At 44.1% G+C, this 26970-nt stretch overlaps 1 protein-coding gene across 1 annotated transcript in view; it reads left to right on the forward strand.

Moving 5' to 3' along the window:
- TRHDE (thyrotropin releasing hormone degrading enzyme) overlaps positions 1–26970 on the forward strand; it is a 1599235-nt gene that overhangs the window by 342557 nt on the left and 1229708 nt on the right. The gene's annotated exons all lie outside the window — the stretch shown is intronic.

Raw genomic sequence — 26970 nt, forward strand, 5'->3', positions numbered from 1 at the left:
TGCCGCGTCCGTAAGAATCTGCTCTATAAAAATACTCCCCCTTACTACTCAGATGAACACGGTAAAAGAAAAAAAGAAAACGGTGCAAAAAATTTTTTGGAGTCACCTTACATCACAAAAGTTGTAATAGCAAGCAATCAAAAAGTCATATGCCCCCCAAAATAGTGCCAATAAAACCGTCCTCTCATCCTGCAAAAAAAGAGACCCTACCTAAGATAATCGGCTAAAAACAAAAAAAAAATGACTCTTAGAACATAAAAAAAGATAATATAGTGTAAAACAAATAAATTTAAAAAAGTTGACATATTAGGTATTGCCGCGTCCGTAAGAATCTGCTCTATAAAAATACCCCCCAACCCCTCAGATGAACACGTTCAAAAGAATAAAATAAAAATGGTGCCAGAAAAGCAATTTTTGGGCAAATTTTCCATTTTAATCCGTTTTTTTCCAATAACAAAGCAAGGGTTAACAGTCAAACAAAACTTAATATTTATTACCCTCATAATGGAGTTTACAAAAACACCTCATATGTGGTCGTAAACTGCTATATGACCAAACGGCAGGGCGCTGTAACGGGGTTCCGAAGGTGCACTGGATCCCCCATTAGCCGCAGACCTACTGCTTAGCTTCGGGAGCGAGGATCTGTGTTTGACCTCGTTCCCAGGGCGGCTTTACTAGCTGGGTGGCTCCCTGCTCCTAAGTCTGCCTTGAGCGCCGAGCTGATCACTCGGTGCTCGACTGGTTGGTCTGTCGGTCATGTGACGCTGGCCACGTCACGTGACCCTCACTCCCCACTATAAATATAGGCAGCCTGATGGCCACAGGTTGCCTGTTAATTTAGGTTCCACCTGTGGTTTTGTCTTTCCTGGCGTACCTACCTCCTGCTGAATTCCTGACGATCCTCTGCCTGCTCCTTGTGTACTTTGCTGCTCTCCTGGTATTCTGACCCCGGCCTCCTCCTGACGATCCTCTGCTGACTCCTGTGATACTACACAACTCTCCTGGTATTTATGACCCCGGCTTCTCCTGACAATTCTCTGCTTGCTCCTTTTGTACTTTGTAGCTTTCCTGGTATTGACTCGGTCTGTTCACGTTCTGTTTGTCTGTCTGTCATCCCTGCACTTAGTCCAAGCTAGGGATTGCCGTCCAGTTGTCCCCTGTCATTAGGACTCGCGAGGCAAGTAGGCAGGGCCAGGGGTAAGGGTGGAGCGCAGTGGTCACTTCCCTCCCCCCTGTGTGTGTGTGTGTGTACGCGACCGTTACAGGCGCAGAAGGAAAGGAACGCTGTATGGTTTCTGAAAAGCAGATTTTGATGGCCTTTTTTTTGGGCACATGTCCCATTTAAAGCCCCCCGATGCACCCCTAGAGTAAAAACTCCATAGAAGCGACCCCATCTAAGAAACTACACCCCTCAAGGTATTCATAACTGATTTTATAAACATTGTTAACACTTTAGGTGTTCCACAAGAGTTATTGGCAAATGGAGATGAAATTTCAGAATTCATATTTCTGATAACCTTGCTTCAAAAAAATGTAATATAGATAAACCAAAAATCATATGTACCATAAAAATAGTCCCAACAAAACTGTCACCTTATCCCATAGTTTCCAAAATAGGCTCACTTCTATAGAGTTTCTACTCTAGGGGTGCATCAGGAGGGCTTCAAATGGGACATGGTGTAAATAAGCCAGTCCAGCAAAATCTGCCTTCCAAAAACCATACGGCGCACCTTTCCCTCTACGCCCTACTGTGTGCCCGTACAGTAGTTTACGGCCAAATATGGGGTGTTTCTGCAAACTACAGAATCGGGGCAATAAATATAGCATTTTGTTTAGCTGTTAACCCTTGCTTTGTTACTGGAAAAAATTGATTAAAATGTAAAATTTGCCAAAAAATCTAAATTCTGAAAATGTATCTCCATTTGCGATTAACTCTTGTGGAACACCTAAATGGTTAACGACATTTGTAAAATCAGTTTTGAATACCTTGAGGGGTGTAGTTTCTAGAATGGGGTCATTTTTGGGTGGTTTCTAATATGTAAGCCTCACAAAGTGACTTCAGACCTGAACTGGTCCCTAAAAATTGGGTTTTTGAAAAATTTCAAGATTTGCTTCTAAACTTCTAAGCCTTGTAACATCCCCAAAAACTAAAATGTCATTCCCAAAATGATCCAAACATGAAGTAGACATATGCGGACTGTAAATTAAAAACAATTTTTGGAGGTATTACTATGTATTATAGAAGTAGAGAAATTGAAACTTGGAAATTTGAAATTTTTTCAATTTTTTTTTGTAAATTTGGTATTTTTTTATAACTAAAAAGGATTTTTTTTAACTTAATTTTACCAGTGTCATGAAGTACAATATGTGATGAAAGAACAGTCTCAGAATGGCCTGGATAAGTAAAAGCGTTTTAAAGTTATCACCACTTAAAGTGACACTGGTCAGATTTGCAAAAAATGGCCTGGTCCTTAAGGTGAAATTTGTGTCCTAAAGGGGTTAAAAAGTATTGCTTCTAAAATTCTGAGCCTTGTAACGTCTTAAAAAAATAAAATTACATTTACAAAATGATGCCAACATAAAGCAGGTACAGTAGGTGAACCCGATTTTGTGTCAATCTCGCTGTATTTCTCGGCGAGATTGAGCACATACGAGCCCCATCGCGGGAGCCAGCGCCGAGCTGGCTTGCCGCTATGGAGAGCAAGCGCGTCATAGAAGCGACGGGAGATCCGACTTGGATTCCCGCCAATTCTACACGTGTGCGGCGTTTGTTATGAATCCTGAGGGGGAAGTCCCCGCCGGATTTAAATAAAAATCCGACCTGGGTCCCGCCCTCAGGAGCATACCGGGCCCTTAGGTCTGTTATGGGTTGTAAGGAGAGCCCCCCCTACGCCGAAAAAAACGGCGTAGGGGGTCCCCCTACAATCCATACCAGACCCGTATCCAAAGCACGCTACCCGGCCAGCCAGGAAGGGAGTGGGGACGAGCGAGCGCCCACCCCCCTCCTGAGCCGTACCAGGCTGCATGCCCTCAACATGGGGGGTTTGGTGCTCTGGGGCAGGGGGCGCACTGCGGCCCCCCCACCTCAGAGCACCCTGTCCCCATGTTGATGAGGACAGGGCCCCTTCCCGACAACCCTGGCCGTTGGTTGTCGGGGTATGCGGGCAGGAGGCTTATCGGAATCTGGGAGCCCCCTTTAATAAGGGGGCCCCCAGATACCGGCCCCCCACCCTAAGTGAATGAGTATGGGGTACATCGTACCCCTACCCATTCACCTGCAAGAAAAGTGGTAAAAACACAAATAAACCACACAGTGTATTAAAATATTTTATTTTTCTGCTCCGGAGGCCGCCCCCTGTCTTCTTTATTAGCTCTTTTACCAGGGGGGGCTCTTCTTCTTCCGATATCCCGACGGGTCTTCTCCGCTATCCGGGGGGGTCTTCTCGACTCTCCGGGGTTCTCCTTCTGTCTTCTCCTTCTGTCTTGTTGTCTCCTTCTGTCTTCTGTCTCCGGGGGGGGCTCTTCTTCTTCCGATATCCCGACGGGTCTTCTCCGCTATCCGGGGGGGTCTTCTCGACTCTCCGGGGTTCTCCTTCTGTCTTCTCCTTTTGTCTTGTTGTCTCCTATTGTCTTCTGTCTCCGGGGGGGGCTCTTCTTCTTCCGATATCCCGACGGGTCTTCTCCGCTATCCGGGGGGGTCTTCTCAACTCTCCGGGGTTCTCCTTCTGTCTTCTCCTTCTGTCTTCTCCTTCTGTCTTGTTGTCTCGGCGCACCCCGATTCTTCGTCTTCTCTTCTTGTTTTCGCCTCTCTCTGTTGTTGACTCGGCGCACCCCGGTTCTTCGTCTCGCGAGACTCGGCGCACCCCGATTCTTCGTCTCGCGAGACTCGGCGCACCCCGATTCTTCGTCTCGCGAGACGAAGAACCGGGGTGCGCCGAGTCAACAACAGAGAGAGGCGAAAACAAGAAGAGAAGACGAAGAATCGGGGTGCGCCGAGACAACAAGACAGAAGGAGAAGACAGAAGGAGAACCCCGGAGAGTTGAGAAGACCCCCCCGGATAGCGGAGAAGACCCGTCGGGATATCGGAAGAAGAAGAGCCCCCCCCGGAGACAGAAGACAGAAGGAGACAACAAGACAGAAGGAGAAGACAGAAGGAGAACCCCGGAGAGTCGAGAAGACCCCCCCGGATAGCGGAGAAGACCCGTCGGGATATCGGAAGAAGAAGAGCCCCCCCCGGAGACAGAAGACAGAAGGAGACAACAAGACAGAAGGAGAAGACAGAAGGAGAACCCCGGAGAGTCGAGAAGACCCCCCCGGATAGCGGAGAAGACCCGTCGGGATATCGGAAGAAGAAGAGCCCCCCCTGGTAAAAGAGCTAATTAAGAAGACAGGGGGCGGCCTCCGGAGCAGAAAAATAAAATATTTTAATACACTGTGTGGTTTATTTGTGTTTTTACCACTTTTCTTGCAGGTGAATGGGTAGGGGTACGATGTACCCCATACTCATTCACTTAGGGTGGGGGGCCGGTATCTGGGGGCCCCCTTATTAAAGGGGGCTCCCAGATTCCGATAAGCCTCCTGCCCGCATACCCCGACAACCAACGGCCAGGGTTGTCGGGAAGGGGCCCTGTCCTCATCAACATGGGGACAGGGTGCTCTGAGGTGGGGGGGGCCGCAGTGCGCCCCCTGCCCCAGAGCACCCAACCCCCCATGTTGAGGGCATGCAGCCTGGTACGGCTCAGGAGGGGGGTGGGCGCTCGCTCGTCCCCACTCCCTTCCTGGCTGGCCGGGTAGCGTGCTTTGGATACGGGTCTGGTATGGATTGTAGGGGGACCCCCTACGCCGTTTTTTTCGGCGTAGGGGGGGCTCTCCTTACAACCCATAACAGACCTAAGGGCCCGGTATGCTCCTGAGGGCGGGACCCAGGCCGGATTTTTATTTAAATCCGGCGGGGACTTCCCCCTCAGGATTCATAACAAACGCCGCACACGTGTAGAATTGGCGGGAATCCAAGTCGGATCTCCCGTCGCTTCTATGACGCGCTTGCTGGGATGTGCTGTCGCTATCCCAGTGAGTGCGAGATCTCGGCACCACGTCGCCGAGTATCAGCGGGACGCTGTCGTGCTGAAAACACAATGTCAGAAACACCTACTGTATATGGGGAATGTTAAGTAATGAATATTTTTTTAGGTTTCACTTTCTGTTTTAAAAGCAGAGAAATTGAAATTTTGAAAATTGTGAATTTTTCTAAATTCTTGGTAAATTTGGGAATTTTTCATAAATAAAGGTGAAATATATTGACTCAAATTTATGACTATCATGAAGTACAATGTGTCACGAGAAAACTATCTCACAATGGCTTGGATAAATAAAAGTGTTCCAAACCTATTACCACATAAAGTGACACATGTCAGATTTGCTAAAATAGGCCTGGTCAGGAAGGGAGCAAATGGCCCGGTCTGGAAGTGGTTAAAGTGTTATATACCAATTTTCAGGGCAATTGGAGAATATATGATTTGAGTAGATTTAATTCAGAAGTGAAACATATTTCATTTTAAAATTATGAATACATGAATATTAATAAAGTCATATCTTACAAGGTATATAGCTTACAGATTAATAGCACAGAGGGTCAGCATAGCATTGATGATCTTTATGCAAAGTCAGGTAAGTCATCAAGTCACATACATTGTTAAATATATTTATACTCTAACTCCGTGTCAAATCAGAGATGAACATCAGTATGGTACAACTAAGCAGATTGTAGAGTCATCTCTAAAACAACTACCAATGCAAAAGTAGGGGAGGGGGGAGGAAGGTCTAGATAAATGGGGAAAGGGGGGTGATGGGGCTCACCTTTATGGAGTCATATCAAGGTGGTGGTCCATTTTTATTGTCGCTGAACTATGCAGCTTAGAAGAGAAGTGTGTGAGAGGGCAGAGTGGCAAGTGGGAGAGAAGGGTAGGAGGTGTATATGTAAGTGCCCTATATAGCGTGGTGTTCTTCCAAAGGTTCTTGTTAGGTAGAGAAGTGTCTATGTCTCCCCAGGGGGACCAGGTAATCTGGAATGAGGTGTGGGTCGTAGTCTCCCAGCTAGCCAGTTCCTCCAGACGGTATAAGGAGTCAACTTTCTCCAACCACTGTCTGAATGTTGGTGGAGAGTCCGACTTCTATAGTGTAGGTATCATTATTCTAGCGGCTTCTAAAGGGGTCTTGTTAACCTCAGCATGTGTTTGGGGATCTTATCTGGGAATAAATGCAATAATTAAATCTCTGGAAGTAAGAAAAGGTTCAAACCTGTGATCAAATTAATCTGTGATAGAACTGACGACCAATATGGGACAATGAGTGGGCATGTCCACCATAAGTGGAAGTACATGCCTAAATGCCATCCACATCTGCAGCAGCAGAGATTGTAGCTAGAGTTGTATTTATTTAGTAACACTGGAGTTAGATGCCATCTTGTTAGTATTTTAGAACCACTCTCTTGCATTCTGACTCATTTGGAGGTGTGTTTCGGAGCAAGAAAGAGTTATTGTAAGTCGTCTTCGGAGAACTTCTTAGTAAGGTCACATTCCCATGCTTTAATGAAGGAGTGTTCAGTATTTTAAGTGAAACATATTTCATACCATTTTTTTCATCCAGCAAAATGGCTGTGCACACGTTAGATCCTGACGGACTTAAATTTTTGCGAACGGGATCCAGTAGCATCAAGCATATCCTGCAAATGTTTCTCTGGTGTTGTTCACCTTTTTTCATCTCTTTTGAACTCAAACTTTCATAAAAGGTTCTGCAAACAACTGCAGAGCCTCTTTGGCCAGTGGCGTAACTAAATTAAGCTAAGAGGTACATAGTAGTCACATCTGGGTCTGTGGACCCAAAACTCCTCTGCCATATAAGACATCAGTATTATAAATGACACAGTACTTTTGGGGCCTATAACTGTACAGATTTAGGTCAAAATCAGCTGTTGCAGAATCGCATAATAAAAAAATAATGTGCTGCAGAACATCATAATACACACCTTTGATGCTGCAAAATCTCATAATGTACAGCTTTGATGCTGCAGAACCTCATAATATAAATCTCTGCTGCTAAAGAACCTCATAATATACACCTTAGCTGTTGGATTGCAGATAAGTTTATAAATGCTGGACAAAATGTTGCAGGCTGCAAGGCTCCATGATGGAAACCTATCAGATCTCATCATGGTCAATGGGATGCATTAGGTATTGTCTGACATGTGGCAGAACTGGCACAACTGTGATTTTTTTCATTGTTGTGCATTTATGACAGAGCAGAACAGCAAAAGTCACTAGAGAAAATGTGAACAAAGCCTAATAAACACCTCAGATGTTGCATAATTGAAGTGACAAGAGAACTATGAGTCCCATCATGAACAGGTTGTTATAATTGGAAATACATGATAATACATGGAAGAGGTAAAAAAGGAGAAAACTAGGACATCAGTGCACATTATAGGCAGAGGGGTATAAGGGGGGAGGACTACAACTCCCACCATATCCAAACTATTATAAGGAATCAGTGGACATACTGGGGGACAGGTATGAGAACAGAACTACAACCCCCAATATGGTGAGACTTTTATAGAGCATTAGTAGATATTACAGAAAGAGAACTACAACTCCCAGCATGACCAGACTTGTATTATAGGGCATCTGTGAACATTATACAAAGAGGGGTATAAAATGAGAGAAATACAACTCCCAGGAAGTCTAACCTATTATTGTAGAGCATCAATGTACAACTCTTTGCGTTTCTAGGATATTATGGGCTATCCCAGGGCATTACAATTTATAGAGGAAGATAGATCACTAACCTCTCCTCCACACACAGCACAAGAGCCCTGTCCCCTCACATTGTGACATCACATAGATTCTTCACCACTTTTCCTCTCCAGTCCTGATCACTGTCTCTACCTGCCCTGATATCATCACAGGTCCTCCTCCACCTGGTATTTTCTCCTCTGCACAGGTAACTAGCCAAGTGTAAGTAGAGGGTGGGCCTATTGTCCACAGTCAGGCCCCCTTCTCCCATGTGCGTGAAAGCAGCTGCATGGTCTGCCTTCATTGGAGGTATATCACTGTGAGATGCCCTAGAGGTCAGAGCTAGATCATATTGATGATGATGATTAAGGTAATGGTGATGATGATAATTATTATAGGAAAGTATGACACTTTTTGAGCATATTTTTACATACTGTATGCAGTAAGTAAGAAAAAGGAAATTTATTTGGAATTCTAAAAGATATCAAGTTGAAAAGAAGCAATCTGATGTTACACTCACAGGATATACACTAGTTAATATTTTCCTACATAGAAATAATAACGACCCCAGACCTCTGCTGTGGAAAGTTGATAACTGTGATTATGTCTAGTGGCAGATCTAATACTACTGCAATTCCACAGTAGTGATTAGCATATAGATATAAATGACTGGCAACATCACAAGTAGTGTTGGGCGAGCATGCTCGGCCGAATACCAAGTGTGCTTGAGCGCAATGCTCGAGTCTCCTCCCCACACGTTTGTTGGCTGCTACGCATAAGTACTGCCATTCACTGTAATGCCGTAGCCATGTTGGATGCTGGCATTACAGTGATTGGCTGGCCGGAACACGCCATCGGGTGCTATATTGCACCCGATGACAAGTGTTCGGCTCAGTCTTAGGCCTCATGCACACGGCTGTTGCTTTGATCCGCATCCGAGCCGCAGTTTTTGAGGATCGAAACCGGACCCATTCACTTCAATGGGACAGCAAAAGCCTTAGGCCTCATGCACACGGCCATGCCGTTTTTTGCGGTCCGCAAACCGCGGATCTGCAAAAAACGGAAGCCGTCTGTGTTGCCTTACGCAATTTGTGGAACGGGCGCCGGCAACATAAATGCCTATTCTTGTACAATATTAATGCCTATTCTTAACATGTTATATTTTTTTAACGGGGCCGCGGAATGGAGCCACGGATGCGGGCAGCACACAGAGTGCTGTCCGCATTTTTTGCGGCCCCATTGAAGTGAATAGGTCCGCATCAGAGTTTTGGCGGCTCGGATGCGGACCCAAACAACGGTCGTGTGCATGAGGCCTTAGTCAGGGAGAGCTGGAGAGCAGAAGGGAGAGATAGTGTAGGGAGTGAAATAGGAAAATTTTAGTTTTTATACTTGTTATAGACCCAAAAGTCCTTTTAAGTACTATTGTTGTGTGTGGCAGCAATATATATTTTTAGCGCAACCTGCACTAAATTGCTAAAACTTGTTAGAGACCCAAAAGTCCTTTTAAGGACTATAGTGTCTGGCAGCAATATATATTTTTAGCGCAACCTGCGCTAAATAGCTTGCAATTGTTTGGCCGATGCACAGAGACATTATCTGCACTATATATCTTCTGTCTAATGTGAAGGCGGTCTATTAGGCGGTGGTGACAGCGACATTACTTGGGCTATATCTGCTGTATAACGTTTTTGCATCCTAAATATCCGTGACATTCATTCAGTGTAATTTTTTATTAGGCGGTGGTGACAGCCATATTACTTGCGTTATACCTCCTGTTTAACGTGTGTGCATCCTAAAAATATCTTTGACATTCTGTGTACTTTATTTGCGCATACACTTTATTTGCGCTACTGTACGTGTGACATACTTGCAAGCATATATACCATTTAATATGCGCAAGGCAAGCAGTAAGGGAAGTGGCCGTGCTACTGATGGTGCACACAGAGGTCGTGGCCATGGGCGTGGTAAAACTGTGCCTGCTGCCAGAGCACAAGAAACACACTCATCCACGATACCTAGCTTCATGTCCCAATTTGCAGGGCGAAGTCGAAGTCAGACCAGTGCGACCAGGTGGTTGGTTGGATTGCAGCAGATAATGCTTCCAGTCGGTTAAGCACCACCCTGTCTTCCACAAAGTCCAGTCTCAGTAGCCAAGAGTCTGGTCAACAGAATCCTCACCCTGATACTCCTTCCACCCGCCATGGAGAGTCTTGGCAAACAAGTGATCCCACACTCGGATATTCCGAGGAGCTGTTTTCATCGCCATTCCTTAATTTGGGCCTCTCATCAAGCCTGAATGAAGAGGCATATGAGGAGATTTTGTGCCCTGATTCCCAAACTCTGGAGAATCCACAGTCAGAAGAAGATGACGGTGGGGAACGGCAATTAGTGTTTCATGAGGTGGATGATGATGATGATGATGATGATGAGACACAGTTGCCAATAAGTCAACCGCAATTAGTGTTTTAAAAGGTTCATGATGAGGATGATACACAGTTGTCAATAACTGAGTTTGTTGTTAGGTCAACAAGTCAGGAGGATGAGCAGAGTGAGGAAGTGGAAGAGTAGGTGCTGGACGATGAAGTCACTGACCCAACCTGGGAAGGTGGCTAGCCGAGCGAGGACAGCAGTACAGAGGGGGAGGGATTCACAGCACCGCAACAGGCTGTAAGAGGCAGAGGGGTGACAAATGGGAGAAGGCGGACGATAAAAGAATTTTCACTTGCGACCTGTGCCGTATCAAAATAAGCAGGGGCGTGAACACTAGCAACCTCACCACCACCAGAATGATCTACCACATGGTATCAAAGCACACTAATAATTGGGCCAAACTAGTTCTGCCGGTCACACCACTGCCTCCTTTTACCCTGTGTTACACGCTGGCCAATTACCTGTCCAAGACGCAGGCCCGGATGCCTCCCGCCATGCACCTGGACCTTCGCAAGCACCATCAGCTAGCACATGCACTTCTGTGTCCAAGCGCAGCGTACAGATGTCTATACCCCAGGCCTTTGAACAAAAGCGCAAATACCCAGCCACCCACCCACAGGCCATAGCACTAAATGCACATCTTTCCAAATTGCTGGCCTTGGAAATGTTGCCATTTAGGCTTGTGGACACTGAGGCTTTCCGCAGCCTGATGGCGGCGGCTGTCTCGCGGTACTCTGTCCCCAGCTGCCAATATTTTTTACGGTGTGCGGTCCCAGCCTTACACCAGCATGTGTCCTGTAACATCATCCGTGCCCTGATTGGGAAGGTCCACTTATTGGGAAGGTCCACTTAACGACTGACACATGGACAAATGCTTTTGGCCAGTGACGCTACATTTCCCATACGGCACATTGGGTGAACGTTGTGGAGGCCGAGAGCGAGTCGTACCCTGGGATGGCACAGGTGCTACCGACGCCAAGGATTGTGGGCCCTACTTCCATCAGGGTTTCCGCTGCCATCCACGTTAGTGGCTCCAACCCCCCTTCTCCTCCTCCGCCTCCTCCTCCACTTCCACCTCTGAATTATCATCTTGCAGCACCAGTCAGCCATCAGTCAGTAGCTGGAAGCAGTGTAGCACTGCAGTGGGGAAGCGGCAACAGGCCATGTTTAAACTGATCTACTTAGGTGACAAACAGCACACCGCCGCAGAGCTGCTGCAGGGGATAAGGAACCAGACTGAGCTATGGCTCTCGCCACTCAACCTACAACCAGGCATGGTTGTGTCTGATAATGGAAGAAACTTGGTGGCGGCTTTGGAGCTCGGCAAGCTCACACACATAGCATGCCTAGCCCATGTGTTCAAACTAGTGGTTCAGCGGTTTCTCAAAACCTACCCCAATTTGCCTAAACTACTGGTGAAGGTGCGCCGCGTGTGTGCCCATTTCCGCAAGTCATTGACAGCTTCCGCCAGTCTGGCAACACTGCAGCAGGGCTTGCAATTGCCAGCTCACCGACTGTTGTGCAACGCGAGCATGCGCTGGAACACCACGTTCCACATGTTATGTTTGCCAGGCTTTGTGAGCAGCAGAGGGCGGTAGTGGAATACCAGCTTCCACTCTTCATAAGCGATGAGTGGGCATTGATGTCTGACCTCTGTGAGGTTTTACGCAACTTTGAGGAATCAACACAGATGGTGAGCGGCGATAACAATATTATCAGTGTAACCATCCTACTTCTGTGTCTTCTCAAATGCTCGCTGCTCATAATTAAGGCGAACGCTTTGCATGTGGAAGAGGTGGAAATGTGGGAAGACAGTACACAGGGTGATAGCCAGACCACCCTCAGTTCATCTTCTCAGAGCAAATTGGATGATGAGGAGGAGGAGGAGGAGGAGCAGGAGCTGGTTGCCTCCCCTACAGAGGGTAGTACTCATGGAAGTTTTATTCCGTCTGTTCAGCATGGCTGGGTAGAAGAGGAGGAAGAGGATGACGAGATTGCTGTCCTCATCAGGAGGATGAATCTCAAAGTCTTGTCTGTTGGGCTGCCTTTCCCATGACCCTCGCGTTGTACGCATTTTGGCCAACACAGATTACTGGTTGTTCACCCTTCTCGACCCTTGCTACAAAGAGAACTTCTCATCTCTCATTCATATGGTAGAGAGAACGAGCAAAATTATGCAATACCAGAAAGTCTTTGTGGAAAAATTGCTCCAAAAATTTCCAGCTGACAACGCTGGCTGCAGAGTATGTAGTTCCTTGGCCAACCGAGAAGGGGAGATGAGGGGAACACACAGCAGTTCCAACAGAGCCAAGGCAACACTCTGCAGGGCCTGGGACAGTTTTATGACACCCCGCCAGCACCCTCAACCTGATGTGTGGCCTAGTGTCCCAAGGAGGGAAACATTTTGGAAGATGGTGAAGGAGTACATAGCAGACTGTGTCAGTATCCTCAGTGATCCCTGTGTGCCTTACAACTACTGGGTGTCCAAGCTGGACACGTGGCACGAACTGGCGCTCTACACCTTGGAGTTGCTGGCCTGCCCTACCGCCAGTGTTTTGTCAGAGCGTGTATTTAGTGCTAGTGGAGGCATAATAACTGATAAGCGCATCCGCCTGTCAACTGAAAATTCTGACTGGATAGCCCCTGACTTTTCTACTCCACCAGAGGAAAGTGGCTGAGCATATAGGTACTCTAAATGTGGCTTTTATGGTGTATTGAATACACTGTATTCCCATGCACCCCTTCCACCACTAAAAAGGGTATATGGTTCAATCTCCCTTTTCTCGTCCTCCTCCTCCTCCATCAAATCAACATGCTTATTTGGCTGCCCTTGCTCCTAATGATTTAGAGTCAGCAGCGGTCCCTCACCCATAATGTTTTAGAGGGTCACCATCAGGCCCTCACCCATAATGTTTTTGAGGGTCACCAGCAGGCCCTCAACCATAATGTTTTAGAGAGTCAGCTCAGCAGTAGACCCTCACACCTAATTTTTTTGATGGTCAGCTCGGCAGCAGACCCTCGCCCACAAAATTTTTTAGGTGGCCAGCTCGGCAGCAGGCCCTCGTCCATAATGTTTTAGATGGTCAGCCCGGTAGCAGGCCCTCGCCCACAACATTTTTTAGATGGTCAGCTCAGCAGCAGACACTCACCCCTAATGTTTTAGAGGGTCACCAGCAGGCCATCAATCATAATTTTCCATGATGCCCTCCTTTATGTGTAATAAAGGGGGTATTGCAGTGCCGGTTCCTTGTAATTTTTTTGCAGTCCTTTCCCTTAGTGCATAGTCTTTATGAGTGTAGGAGTCCCACTACCTGAACAATTGTATCACAATTTGAATAAGGCTGTCCATTTTGTGATATGCATGTTGTATCGAAGTGCCTCTTCCTTGAAATTTTTGGCAGCACTTGCACTTTATATACAAGTAAATATATATTAAAAAAAACTTTCCTAACAATTGTTCCTCTAAAATTTATTTTATTTTCAGTTTGGTGCGTATTATTGTCAGTCTGTAAAAGTGGCGTACTACTCGGACAACATTGTTCCCAGCAGCAACCTGGGAGTCCAGAATGCATCCAGACATCCTCCCCATGCTGTTCCCGAACCATTTCAGTGGTGTTTCCATCAATTTCTGACCTTTTTCTATGAACCAGACACCGTCCCCTCTTCAGAGCAGGGGGTGCCTGGTTTAATGCTCGGGTTCTCCCCTTGACTTTCATTGTGCCAGGGTGCTCGGTAGAATACCCGAGCATCCCGAGGTGTTCTACTCGAGCACCTGAGCAATTTTGTGCTCGACCAACACTAATCACAAGTACCACTACTACCAAGGTGTTTTGCTGATTCCATTACAACTGAAGTAAGCATAAACTTTGAATTAATAAGTTTTACTGTCCTGATGAAGGGGGCAGCCCGCCCCTGAAACGCGTAGACTTTTGAATAAAAGATTACCTATATGGTAACATTTCAACACGGAGTCTTTCTTCTGAATCAGCGCCGTTTAATTTGGTCCGATCTTCTTCTTTCAACTAAACCTGCTTTATCTCTTTGACCGTGAGCGACGGAAAAAGGGCATAGACCAAGGCAGCAGATGCAGATCCATCCCCCGCAGACTGGACGGGAATAATTCCAGCAAGGCGAAACATAGGTGTTGTGACTTTTCACAGCACCACTTGGTAAGCATAATCAGTTTATTTCTGTATTATTGTCTGTAAGGTTCTACACAAGAGGCGCTGCCTCTTTCTGTTTTTTTTCTATTATATAAACTTTGAATTAGAGATAATAAAAAAATAGAGATTTATTTTCATTCTTAATGAAGGTTGTGAACCCCCAGACATTCATCCACATGTACTGGAGTATAGAGGACCATAGGATTTTGAAGTTTTTTTTTATTTTTTATAATTAATACTTAAAAGAGTTGTCCAAGATAATTAGAAATCATAATAACCTAATAATGACCTAGACTATAATAAAAATAAAATAAAAATAAAATAAAAGCATGATACTGTATACTCACCGATTTCTCCAATGTAGTTCTCTGTAGTGCTGGTTCGGTACTCCTGCAGCTTTTTATTTACAAACAGCAGTCGTGATGTGCCTGGATATGGTGCGTGACCACTGCAGCCAATCACTGTAGACCACTAACTAGAGTGATTGGCTGCAGCGGTCATCCAGACGTGACATTGCTGCTATTTTTTATTATTTTTGGCAACTGCTTTAACAGACTAACGTTCAAAGCACAAAATGAAAGTGTCTAGAAACTAGCTTAGTGAATACATCTGAGAAACTTTTAAAATGCAAGCACTCTTAAACACAATAATAGCAAAATATTCTATATCTTCACCAGAAGATTATTATTCATTCTTGTAATGTTTTGCTTACAGGGAAAGGGTAACATACAAGAGAAGAGACACAACAACAAATAGAATGAGCCAACATTATTGTCATTATCGTTATGCCCTTGTGTTGGTAGATTGATAATCCATGCCATTTGCACTGATAAATGCAATCCAATTGTTTAGTTGACAGCTGAATGAAAATGCAGTGCTCATTCTGAGGGCATCTTTATTCTATCTGTATTGACTGGGAATGTATTCTTTAAATAATACATATGTTCAAAGTAAATTATCTATTGTACCTTGCAGACATGTTCTTACAAGCCTTGATTTGACATACACGTATGTCATAGAAAGTCCTGATTGTGGCTTTTTGAATACAGTTCTATTACAATCTGTGCTATTTATCAAGAGATGACAAGAAATTGTTATGAATGACTTTAGCAAACCAATTATTGATGTATTAGTTATGTAAAACAAGATAACAGAAAGAAATAATAACATGAATATGTAGCCTTGTGCATCCATACATTTATAGGCATTTACAGTACATGCAGTACAAGATGATAAGGCCATCACCCCACTTCTTTCAAGAAATACTAGAATTTAACCAAATGATTTAAATATGCCATTCTCCATTATTGCTAAAAACTCAGAAGGTAACATAAATGTAAATCTCAGATCACCATCAATATCTTGCACTGACATTCAATTCACAGATACAATAACAGCAACCAGCTGCAGTGTTTGAGTAATATGCCTTATGTATCGAAAATTTATGATGTTAAGAACTCATATTTTTTTTTAAAGGTCATCTAGATCTATGATAAATGGCCAATGATCCAAATATGATTATTGTCTCTATAAATTGTAGATGTTGTCTCTCCAGAGCAAAGAAAACTGTCTCTAAAGAGTGAAATTACACATTTTCCCCAGTGAAAGTTATCTACATGACTCTCTACACTAGCAGAATCTATATAAAGAGAAGAAGTAAGGCTACTTTCACACTGGAGGTAGCCTTTTCCGGCAGGTTGTTCCGGCAGGGGAACAGCCTGCCGGATCAGTGCTACCGCAAGTCCACTGTGCTGGCGGAAATCCGCTCCGCCTCCATTCACTATAATGGGGGGCGGCCCGGAGGTCGGGCAGCAGCACGGCAAACATGCTGAGAGGCGGCCAGAATAGAACTACAACACGCTGCGGTTTTTGGTCTCGGCATGTTTGCCATGCTGCGGCCGGACCTCCGTTCCGCTCCCATTATAGTGAATGGAGGCGGAGCGGACTTCTGCTAACACAGTGTCCTCCTGAAGCCCTTGGTCTGTATAAGTCTCTGAATGCTACTATTGCCTTTTCATTGTTTCTCTTTGATTAGAGTGTGGCATACCACTTTCTTTGGTATCTCTAGTTTGGGATCCTGACACATGTTTATCAGCATGAGTATATAGGCCTGTGCAAGTATGTTTGTAGCATAATGAGTGTTCTTATGTAGTTAGCATTAACAGACATTGTTTGTGTCTTTTGCTACAGAGATTGCACACTCCATTGACTTTCTTGTGGCTTCTGGGGGGGATCGTTTTCACTATGCCACATTTTTATAACCTTTTTTAGCCTCTCTAAAAGGCTATAATATTGAGTAGTTAAATTTATTTTAGCTTATTCTGTAGTTCCATAGAACTACAGAATAAGGCTACATGCACACGACCATATGTGTTTTGCGGTCCGCAAAAAAAAACGGATGACATCCGTATGCCATCCGTTTTTTTGCGGATCCATTGTAACAATGCCTAAAATGGACAAGAATGGGACATGTTCTATTTTTTTTGCGGGGCTACGGAATGGACATACTGATGTGGACAGCACACGGTGTGCTGTCTGCATTTTTTGCAGACCCATTGAAATGAATGTGTTCGCATCCTATCCGCAAAAAAAAAACAGAACGGACACGGAAACAAACAACGTTCATGTGCATGTAGCCTAAGTTCCATTTGAGTTATTATGGTCTCCATTATTGCTGGTCGCAGACAATAGCCTTGGGCCTCTGCTGTTTGAAACAGCAAGGACCAGCAGGTTATGGCACCCACTGTGCTCACAAGCAGGTGCTATATTTGAAGACCATAAGGCTGGGTTCAGACCTGAGCGTATTTGATATGCGCGTTTAACGCGCTTTTGTGTCGCGCGTTTTTGTCGCGCGTTTTTGTCCATAGTCAACGCGCGTATTACGCGCGTCTGTGTGATTAACAGTGTCCTATGGCTGCAAACGCGCGACAAAACACCCCAAAGAAGCTCAAGAACTTATTTGAGCGTAGGGCGTTTTTCAGCGCGTTCAAACGCGCTGTAAAACGCTCAAGTGAGAACCAGGGCCATAGGGAAGCATTGGTTTTCATGTGTTGAGCGTTTTACAGCGCGTTTGAACGCGCTGTAAAACGCTCAGGTCTGAACCCAGCCTAAAGGTTAAAGATGACACCTGCTTAGTAACTGAATGGACAGCATAGTGGGTGCCTGCTTGTTTGCATACCAGACACTCACCAGCAGAATCCATGATCAGAGACAAATCCGATCATGGAAGTTAACCTCTCAGATACCATGGTCAATTGCAAACATGGCATCTGAGCAGTCATTTACTGAGAACAGGTCTACCACAAAGGACTATTTATTGTCTAAAATAATGGATCTCAGAGGAAAATGGCTAAAATTGATGCAAAATGAGTATAGCAAATGCTTAAAATAAAAATATGAGGGATCAGAAGAACAGAAAACAAAATGGTGGTGTAAACCAAGCCTTATTGAATCTTATTCCACAAATCTATATACCAATCTGCTTAGCATCTTCTGCCCTATAACATGTTGCCTGCAGATTGCACTGCATTGTGTATTAACAGGGTATTTTTCAAACATGAGGACGACAGATTTTAAGGCAGAATGGTTATTAACATGCTGCAGTTTTATTTGTTATTCACCTGCTGAAAATCAAAACTTTTTGGTAAATCAGGCTGATTTTCTGTAAAGATTAATGAGGTTGTCCATTTATATCTGGAAAATGGAAAACCCTAGAAATGACCAAACATATAAATTCTGTGGCATTTATCAAGTACGTACAGTGCTGCCACAAGAGTTCTCAGTTCTCCAAGCTCTGAGATCAGTGATTGACAGTCGCAATCACATGTTTTTGTTTTAACATCACCACTATAGCCAAAATAAACAAAGACCAGGAGGGAGAACTGGAGTAGGGCACTGGCCAGTTTTTTTGTTAAAACAGGACTTCTTTAACCACTTGCTCACTGCAGGACAACCTTATATGCCGTGGAGGTAAGCTCTTAACTGTAACTCAATATATAAATGTGTCACGTTACACTGACATTAGCTGGTGCCCCATGGCGCTGCAGATTGATGTGACCGAGCTACCATTAGAAAGGTCAATAAATACACTGCTCAAAAAAATAAAGGGAACACTTAAACAACGCAATGTAACTCCAAGTCAATCACACTTCTGTGAAATCAAACTGTCCACTTAGGAAGCAACACTGAGTGACAATTAATTTCACATGCTGTTGTGCAAATGGGATAGACAACAGGTGGAAATTATAGACAATTAGCAAGACACCCCCAATAAAGGAGTGGTTCTAGAGGTGGTGACCACAGATCACTTCTCAGTTCCTATGCTTCCTGGCTGATGTTTTGGTCACTTTTGAATGCTGGCGGTGCTTTCACTCTAGTGGTAGCATGAGACGGAGTCTACAACCCACACAAGTGGCTCAGGTAGTGCAGCTTATCCAGGATGGCACATCAATGCGAGCTGTGGCAAGAAGGTTTGCTGTGTCTGTCAGCGTAGTGTCCAGAGCATGGAGGCGCTACCAGGAGACAGGCTAGTACATCAGGAGACGTGGAGGAGGCCGTAGGAGGGCAACAACCCAGGACCGCTACCTCCGCCTTTGTGCAAGGAGGAACAGGAGGAGCACTGCCAGAGCCCTGCAAAATGACCTCCAGCAGGCCACAAATGTGCATGTGTCTGCTCAAACGATGAGAAACAGACTCCATGAGGGTGATATGAGGGCCCGACGTCCACAGGTGGGGGTTGTGCTTACAGCCCAACACCGTGCAGGATGTTTGGCATTTGCCAGAGAACACCAACATTGGCAAATTCGCCACTGGTGCCCTGTGTTCTTCACAGATGAAAGCAGGTTCACACTGAGCACATGTGACAGACGTGACAGTCTTGAGACGCCGTGGAGAACGTTCTGCTGCCTGCAACATCCTCCAGCATGACCGGTTTGGCATTAGGTCAGTAATGGTGTGGGGTGGCATTTCTTTGGAGGGCCGCACAGCCCTCCATGTGCTCGCCAGAGGTAGCCTGACTGCCATTAGGTACCGAGATGAGATCCTCAGACCCCTTGTGAGACCATATGCTGGTGCGGTTGGCCCTGGGTTTCTCCTAATGCAAGACAATGCTAGACCTCATGTGGCTGGAGTGTGTCAGCAGTTCCTACAAGACGAAGGCATTGATGCTATGGACTGGCCCGCCCGTTCCCCAGACCTGAATCCAATTGAGCACATCTGGGACATCATGTCTCGCTCTATCCACCAACGTCACGTTGCACCACAGACTGTCCAGGAGTTGGCAGATGCTTTAGTCCAGGTCTGGGAGGAGATCCCTCAGGAGACTTTCCGCCACCTCATCAGGAGCATGCACAGGCGTTGTAGGGAGGTCATACAGGCACGTGGAGGCCACACACACTACTGAGCCTCATTTTGACTTGTTTTAAGGACATTACATTAAAGTTGGATCAGCCTGTAGTGTGTTTTTCCACTTTCATTTTGAGTGTGACTCCAAATCTAGACCTCCATGGGTTGAAAAATTTGATTTCCATTTTTTATTTTTGTGTGATTTTGTTGTCAGCACATTCAACTATGTAAAGAACAAAGTATTTCAGAAGAATATTTAATAAATTCAGATCTAGGATGTGTTATTTTTGTGTTCCCTTTATTTTTTTGAGCAGTGTACATGCATTATTTTCAGTTAGATAGGATCGTTGCTAAAACTGAAAAATTGGTCTGGTAAGGCAAATGGGGTAAACACTGCGGTAATAAAGCGATCAAGCAAATCAACTCTAAACAATTCAAATTTGTCAATTCCAAAACCAAACTTTTCTCAAAATGACATCAGCTTTTTTCAGATCAGAAAAAAGTCAAGATGAAGAATGGGGATCAGTTGACCCCAGGAATTGTATTTAACGTTAAAATCTAACAGTGCCGTTTATTTTTAAAGCAGACTTGCAGGTGGTGTTTTGCTATGAAACACAAAGCAGGTGCACCATAGGGTAATAGTGTAAAATAATGTTAAGTAAATGATTCCAATGGCAGGCTCACCTGGTACGGTTGTGCAAGCAATAGGCACAAAGCTAGTATAAGCTCATCAGAGGGTATTCAAAGCCCCCAGAGGTGGATAGTATGCGGCCAGGGATGCAAGCACTTCTGGGAGGGGATGCCTGGGGTCCCCAAAAAAGCTAACAAATTATGTGCAGAGAAGAGAATCCCACAGCGAAAGGAACCAGCCGATGATATTAATAGGAACTTCGCCATGTGTTTACCAACAGCAGTATATGTTGCTGTCACTTTAAGATAACTAAAGCTGGCTTGACATTAAATTGCTTGAAATTATTTTCACACAGTCCTGAGAGACACCAGGAGATCATCCACAACTTTCCAAGGTAATTGGAACACTTTTGACTAGACTCACATTTATTTGGACCCAAATCAAATCCCCGGACTGATTTGGCTGAATGGAATCTGAATCGAATTTCAAGAAATTTCAGAGAATGTTTTCAATCATGTGAGATCCAAAACATTTTGTATATCCTTGTACTATTTAAATATAATACTATGTATTGATAGTATAGATTATAATTAGAGATGAGTGAAGTTCTCAAAAATTCTGAGCTTTCCATCAGTATGGTGCAATAGAAATCTTGATGCATTTGACCAGGCAATGTTTTTCCACTGCTTAGTGATCCAATTTTTTGCACTCTTTTGCCTACTTTTTTAGCCTGTTTGTCTTAGACAGTAGTGGCACTCAAACTGATCATTTGCTGTAATAGCCTTTCTGTGCCAAGGAACAACTAAATATGCATTTGAACACATTCATTTGAGCACTATCATTGTATTTGGCTGCAATTTGCTGGACAGTGCAATGTCTGCTTATCAGAACAATTCTGGATTTCCTCCTCTGACCCCTTTTGTCGAAGAGTTATTTATATCCACCGAAACCCCTTTCATTAGATGTTTTTTTTTAATCAATCACACAATTGTTGCGATACTCTCAGCAACCATGCAGAAAAATTCTAAATGTTAACAATTTTATTTAGTCAATAGCACTGGCTTGTCTATTTTTCCATTATAATGTGGACTAAGGCCTCCAGTACACGAACGTGTGCGCCCCCGCAAATTGCGGGCCGCAATGCGCGAACACAGACCGTTGGGCAGCCGCAGCGGATAGCAGACCCATTCACTTTAATGGGTCCGCGATCCGCCTGTTCCGCAAAAAGATAAGATATGTTCTATCTTTTTGCGGAACGGAAGTACGGGATGAAACCCCACGGAAGCACTCTGTAGTGCTTTCGTGGGTTTCCGTTCCATGCTTCCGTTCCGCATCTCCGGATTTGCGTACCCATTGAAATGAATGGGTCTGAATCCCTGATGCGGAATTCCCAAGGAACGGCGCCCGTGTATTGCGGATCCGCAAATGCTGTACGCAATACGGCCACGGGGCACACACGTTCGTGTGCAGGAGGCCTTACACTGAAAGTGACCCATGGAAAACTTGCTCACTGAATTATATGCTGCACTCTGGGATCAGATATAATTTCCATACAGGAAAGCTTCAACTGTGAAATGATAGGTTATTTAATAAAGTGTTCATTTATTAACCCGTAGTGACTTGATCTTGTTAACTGGATACAGTATCTCACATTTTCACCATGTTCATGCTTTTGCTTACCAAGGAGAAAAGAGACCTGCCCATCACAAGCAAAAGAAATGTGTTAGAACCGAATCTATGCGCCATTGTGAAAAGAATGCTTAGCCCATTTGAATCTGGCCAGTCTAATATGCGACAAATGAAGCCACTCTTTATTTTTTTTAAAGTTCCCATACGTGAAATATCCATACACATTTGCAATATCTGCAGTAAGAGATGCTGAGCTAGGTACTAGTGATAATATAATGTAATGAGTTTCTCAAAACTTTGAGTCGGTGCACAGATCCACTAGTAGTGGTAGAACAATGGGATTTCAAATCTTTCTGCATTTGGTTGGAACCGAATTTTGATAGTCTGACATGTGTCAAGTAAAAATGAAGTTACATCTAGTAGTTTTCAAATCTTTTGATAATATTTTTTCAATTAATAGCACAATTCCATCTTTATCAGGAAAGTCAGATTGAAGGTTTTAAAGTTAAGAACGATTTTATGAAAAAAAAGGTAATCCCTTTCTAGCTTTGAAGGAGAGTTAACATAGCTCCAAAGGATGCATTGGTATCAGAACTCTGTGCATTAATAATATGGACACCAATAATATGACTCAAGAATTTCAGTATTATGTGACTGATAATATAGTTGCATTTGCAAGTAGTCATCCAAAATCCAGAACTCTTCTTAAAGAGCAGTCACCCGGGACTAATGTCTATGATCAGCCGTAACACTGATCTCAGACATTTAACCCCTCAGATGCCATGACCAAATGCGACCACAGCAGCCGGGAGCAGAAAACCCATGAGCGCTGTCCTAGCAGCAAATGGGTGAGATGCTAATTTCCTTCAGCAGCATCGGTGAAGGATCTAAGACTGCTACAGCTATGTTCCTATGCAGGAACTCAGTATATCTCTCTTAGACTTCAATGCTAGAGGAACTTTTCAAAAGTATAACATCCTTTTTAAAAATATTAAAAAATCTAAAAATTCTAATATTTCTCCATAATAAAAGTAAACATCCTAGAATTATTTATCCCATATGCAAATGCCATACTATAGTGCAGCACAAAATGATTCTGCAGCCCAACAAACAAATGCCACAATACAGTACAAAATACCTCTTCAGCTGTGCCAAACAAACTCCACAGAGCAGCACACAATATTTCCCCAGCAGTGCCAAATGAATATCACAGTGAAGCACCACTGGAAGCACGGTCATACTTCCCATAGCCCCCACAATGCTGACATTATCAGTGCCGATTCTGCTTTGGTATGACAGGCAGTTCAATCACCAACCAGTTGAATGACTGAAAAGCCAACACCATAACTGCAACATCTCAGGTTTAGATACTGATCTAAAGTGAAAAACCCAGGGGGTCATTTATTAAGACTGGGGTTTAAGATGCCGGTCTTAATAACCTCTATATATGCTGCTAGATCTGCCGAAGTTATGAAGAGGCGTAGGCCTTTACATAACTTTGCCACATCCAGTGCCAGTCTAAATGTAAGCCGGCTTGGATTTAGACTATTTTCTATGCCTGAAACTGTTAGGAAAATGATATGATCAGTGAGATAAAAGACTAAACATCCCAGGAACTCATAAAATAGATATGGCACTGATAGAGAGATCTAGAACTTGTTTTTTTATTATTTATTTAATACCCAAGAATTATACAACAGAACTTATCCAGCAGCATAGTACAGGATATGTGAAGACATGACTAAACATCTTTAGACTTCACATTTTATTTATATCTCATATACTTTAGTGACAATGATAATAAAAGGCATGACCCTCTTTGGACAATCCATTTTTGTTAGTAGAGTCCCATGGTAACAAGCTAATTACTAATGTACTGTGTAAAACGGAAATATCTTTGTAGGTCACTCTCACATGCAATCCTGTCACCATGTACATATGTTAGTCTCCTGCTTACATCCTGTCCTCTTTATAGCCTGCCAACTCTCCTCATTGTCTCCAGGTCCCTAGAGGGTGCATGTTTCACATGTTTGGCAGAACACTGGGCAGCTGTAATTACTATACTATGGGGTAGATTTATTATCTCCCTTATGCCAGAGAAGTAGCTTTAAAAAATTACAAGCTGTCTGTTTGTGGTTACTTTAAAAAAATAAAAAAAATAGTTGAAAGGGCCTTTTTTTTTACGCTGCCCTCAAATCTCCACTTTTGCAAAAGTGGGCATGACAAGGGTGGAAAAAGGATGTGGCCAGCAGCGGAGACAAATTTATCTTAGTTTACGCCAGTTTTCTGGTGCGAATGAAGCCAGAAATCTACAGTAGCTATGAGTTGTCGGAGGTTTTTGTTTAGGTGCACGGACTGCAGGAGGATGCACCTAATGTATGATGAGGTTTCCGCCTCATCAAAATTTGATGAATCTTCATCAAATGAAGGGGATATCAATATCGGCCTAGAAAGCACTCGTCTTGATAAATCTCCACCTATGTTTCACTTTGCATACAGCTATAATTCTGCCTAATATTGTGTGAAGAATCAATTTAGTGCTTTTTAGGACAACATGCAAACATAAAGGTTATGGTCACTGCCTGTTGCCTTCACATACAAACATAGAGGCAAATGTTTGTATGAGTTGATAGGAATCATGAATAGAGTTGAGCGGACACCTGGATGTTCGGGTTCGACGGGTTCGGTTGAACTTCACAAAAAAGTTCGAGTTCGGGACCCGAACTTGACCCGAACTTGACCCCGAACCCGAACCCCATTGAAGTCAATGGGGACCCGAACTTTTGAGCACTAAAATGGCTGTAAAAAAGTCATGGAACGGTCTAGAGGGCTGCAAACGGCATCAAAATGTGGTAAAGAGCATGGCAAGTGCTCTACAAACAAATATGGATAGGGAAATGACTTTAAATAACATAAAATACGTAAAAATAAAAAAATTATAATCTTGATCTCGGAGGACGAGGTCCATATGGAGTAGGAGGTTGAGGAGGCGGTGTATGTGGTGGTGTAGGTGGAAGCGGCGGTGGAGGAGGAGCAGGTATCCTACACTGCTCTTTGGTTTTAAATTTATTTTTATTTTTTTAAATTAGGGTACACCCCAAAACATTGGGAAATATAACCTGTGATAACCCCCTCCAGTCATGCTAAACACACGTTCAGACAATACACTGGCTGCAGGGCAGGCCAGCACCTCCAAGGCGTAAAGGGCAAGCTCAGGCCATGTGGCCAATTTGGAGACCCAGAAGTTGAAGGGGGCAGACCCATCATTCAGTACGAGTAGGCGTGTGCACACATACTGCTCCACCATGTCGCACATCCCCGTGATATCCACGATCCAATTGGATATCTTCTCTATCAACATTCAATGTTCTTTTATGCACCTACCATGGTGATCACGGGTGGCGGGGAATCAGGGTTCCAGGCCGGAGAGGGAGCCTGAGCAAGGGATACCACATCCAAGGGAGGTCAATGGATGACATTAAATGTAATTGAGCGGAAATGTGGGACAAAGTATTGAAGCATAAGCTTCCAAGTTAAGGAGGGAGCGCGCGGCAATTACCCACTCTCGACTCGGGGAGGTAGTGACGATAAATAACAATACAGGACTCTTAAGATGCCCTGTTATTGGAATGATTAATAAAAAATTATAGGGAATGTCACTGGGGTATTTTGGATTTGGAAACGTTAGCCAGTAGAGGCCCTGCTGCCGCTTTGTTGACTCTAGATAACTTCTGCCTGATCGCACGTCCCTGTGATGTCCACGATCCATTTGGATATCTTCTCTATCAACTTTCGATGTTCTTTTCTGAGCATACCATGTTGATCACGGTTATCGGCGAATAAGGGTTCCACGCTGGAGAGGGAGCGTGAGAAAGGGAGACCTCATCCAAGAGAGGTCAATGGCTGCAATGGGATGAAGCGGAAATGTGGGACAAGTTATTAAATCATAAAAATCGATAAAGATGAATTTTAGAAATTTAAGTCCTTGTCACCTATGCAGAGCAGGGGTTTTTCCTCACCAGAAATGGGTTAATGTCACCCACCAATGGAACAGATTATTTTTTTAAATTTTGGTCCCTGTCACCTATGCAGAGCAGGGGTTTATTCATTACAAAAATTGTAAAATATCAACTCAAGAATGTAACAGAAAAATTTGTGAAATTTATTAACCTGTCTGCTATGTAGAGCAGGGGTATATCACAGCCAAAAATTGTTGAATTTCACCCGAAAAAGTAAAAGCAAATTAGTGATTTTTTTTTTACCTGTCTACTAGGTATAGCAGTGGTATATCACACCCAAAATTTGGGGAATTTCACCCGAAAATGTAACAGATAAATTAGTGTTTTTTTTACCTATCTACTAAGTAGAGCATGGGTATATCACACCCAAAAATTGGTGAATTTCACATGAAAATGTAACAGCCAAATTAGTGTTTTTTTTTACCTGTGTACTAGGTATATGTCATGGTCTTACCTTCTTGCTGTTCTCCTTCGTTTGACATGTGCTGGCGGCCATCTTGGTTTCTGGGTTTCTTGTAGCCTTCCACCCTGCGGCTCCTCCTTCCCACTGGGAGGAGCTGGATGCCTAGCTCATATATATAGGAGGTCTGTGGCTTCAGTTCCTTGCTTGGTCCTCCTGTGTTCACATGCTTCTAAGACTGCTGCTGCTTCTGGTTCCTGATCCTGGCTTCGTCTGACTACCCTGCTGGTTTCTGATCCTGGCTTCGTCTGACTACCCTGCTGGTTCCTGATCCTGGCTTCGTCTAACTACCCTTCTGGTTCCTGACCCCTGGCCTCTCAAAGACTCTGCTTCGGTTTCACCATCCGTTTGGACTTTTGCTTTACAGCTTTATTTTCAATAAAGCCTTCTTATTTTCACTTATCTCTTGTTGTACGTCTGGTTCATGGTTCCGTGACATTAGGACCAAGCCATGAATTCTGACGGTACAGGGCCATCCTCGCTACCCATGCTGGTTGCCAGACTTGA

The sequence above is a fragment of the Bufo bufo genome, chromosome 1 (assembly GCF_905171765.1).
Source record: "Bufo bufo chromosome 1, aBufBuf1.1, whole genome shotgun sequence".
In the NCBI taxonomy this organism is placed as follows: domain Eukaryota; kingdom Metazoa; phylum Chordata; class Amphibia; order Anura; family Bufonidae; genus Bufo; species Bufo bufo.